Genomic DNA, 2663 nt, shown 5'->3' on the forward strand with positions numbered 1-2663 from the left:
ACTTGAGACGGGAGGTTCTCGAGTTAGCTCATAGTTCTAAGCTTGCGATGCATCCAGGTAGCACGAAGATGTATCAGGATATGAAGAGATCTTATTGGTAGGACAATATGAAGGTCCATATTACTGAGTTTGTTTCTCATTGTCTTACGTGCCAGTAGGTCAAGGTAGAGCATCGCCGACCTCCTGGGTTGCTGCAGCCCATGCCCATAGCAGAATGGAAGTAGAACTTCATCTCTATGGATTTTATTTCGGGGTTGCCGAGAACAAGGAAGGGATATGACTCTATTTGGGTGATCATCGACCGATTGACGAAGTCTGCTCATTTCTTACCTATCAGAGTCACAAACTCTACAGACAAGTTGGCTAGGCTGTATATCAAGGAGATAATATGTCTGCATGGAGTTCCCCTGGAGATTGTGTCTGATAGAGACACGCGTTTCACATCTATCTTCTGGACTCGTATTCAGGAAGCGATGGGTGTGAAACTGAAGTTCAGCACCATGTTTCATCCGTAAACAGATGGGCAGACGGAACGCGTGAATCAGGTCCTAGAAGACATGTTGCGAGCTTGTGTTTTGGATTTCAAGGACAGTTGGGATGATTGTCTTCAGTATGCAGAGTTCACGTATAATAACAATTTTCAGGCGAGTATCGGCATGGCTCCCTATGAGGCGTTGTATGGTCGCTCGTGCAGAGCACCGTATTGCTGGGCAGAAGTTGGCGAGCGTAGTTTGCTTGGCCCGGAATTTATGCAGGTGATTTCAGAGAAAGTTGACATCATTCGACGTCGACTCCTGACAGCCCAAAGTAGGCAGAAGAGTTATGCTGATACGAGGCGTTGATCGCTTGAGTTTGAGGTTGGAGACCATATATTTCTGAAGGTCTCTCCTATGAAGGGAGTTCTGCGGTTCAGTAAGAAGGGGAAGCTGACGCCGAGATTTATTGGTCCATTTCAAGTTCTGGATCGAGTTGGAGTGGTAGCATACCGCCTTGCTTTGCCCACACCTCTTGCGAGCGTGCACAACGTATTTCATGTTTCTATGCTGAAGAAGTACGTTCCTGATCCTTCGCATATTATCAGTTGGGAGCAGGTGCAATTGAGTGAGGATGCCACTTATGTACTGCGACCGACGCGTATTCTCGACAGGAAGGAGAATGTATTGTGTAGCAAGGTTATCCCTCTTGTGAAGGTGCTATGGACGCATCATAGTGAAGAAGAGGCTACTTGGGAATTTGAAGCTGAGGTCAGGAAGAGTTACCTTCAGATCCTTGAGGAATATGAGAAGGTATGAATTTCGAGGACGAAATTTTCTTTAAGGGGGGTAGATTGTAATGACCCTGAAAATTTTGTGCTAATCTTTCCTTAGTAGCTTTTTGGGGTAATTAGCGCTATACTCGATTGCTTGTGAAATTTACATCAATCACTTTAAATTGTTTCTGCATGACTCAAAACCTATAGATTAGTTAGCACTATGTTACTCTGAAATCTGGGATTCATCGCTAAAGCCAGTTGCTCTTGGGATTTTTTGGAAGTTCTGGATCAGACCTGGACCGCGCGTCGAAAGTTCGATAGCGATGATCTTAAGCTGTTGCGTTTACCATGTTGGGCTTGACCATCACCTCGAAAATCAAGTCCATGTGATGTTTTGGGTCGATTTGTTTGAGTTCGGAGTGAAGAGTGTGAGAACGGTTGGAAACTTAAATAAGATTTTATGAAATCTGAGTCGTTTCGCGTGCGCGACAATTTTAAGTAATCTGACCGTTGGATTCTGACCCAATTTCACCCTCTGATCAGGGAAGATGGCCCAGGCATGTCCTTGTGCTTGTGGACCTGATCGAGATTCGGTGACCGTTGAATTGAGTGTGGTCCGCCACGGCTGATCTGAAGATCCGGTCAGTACGAAAACTCAGCTTGACCTAGATCCATGGTCAGTGAGCTTAAGTCCGACCTTTCGTAGTAATAGGCCCACCGGAAGTGCTTCGTTGGATCGTGAGAGGCCGGTTTTGGTTATACCCTAAGTATACCTTGGCCCTGGGGTTATTTTCATCAATATTAGGCCTATTTATAGACCTTAAAACCCTAGCTCTCTTTTCCATACGAATTTCCTAACCCTAGCTAAGAAAGAGAAAGGAAAAGAGAGAGAAAGTGAGAGAGAAGTTGGTGAATCATCTTAGATTCTTTCCTGTTCCTCTTCATCCTTAAACCTTCACTTTTGAATCGTTATTCCGGCGATTCTCAGTTCATCTTTGGGTAAGTTAACCTAACCCTAATATGTGTTAGAGCTTATAATAGTCTTTGTGTTGTTGTAGCTCATTTCTATTCTTGCTTTAGGTTATCTTGTCGTCATTGACGAAGACATATCGTCTGAAATCAGTTCGGTGTTCTTTTCTGGCTTAAGGTGCGGACTTTAAGTGTATAGGTTATGGTTTTGAAGGCTTTCAATGCCAGTTAATGGCTTATTCTTGCTATGGATGAGATTTCACATGCCAAATGTTATGTTTATTTTACGTTCCTGATATGCATGTGTTATATTGAGATTTATGTATTCTATGTGTATGTATAAAGTACCGTACGCGTATAAAATATGAACCTGTGTTTGCCATGATTATTTGTCGCATACTTATGCTAATTGTATGTGCGACAACTCCTTGGTGAAAGGAAT

The sequence above is a fragment of the Magnolia sinica genome, chromosome 2 (assembly GCF_029962835.1).
Source record: "Magnolia sinica isolate HGM2019 chromosome 2, MsV1, whole genome shotgun sequence".
Lineage (NCBI taxonomy): Eukaryota > Viridiplantae > Streptophyta > Magnoliopsida > Magnoliales > Magnoliaceae > Magnolia > Magnolia sinica.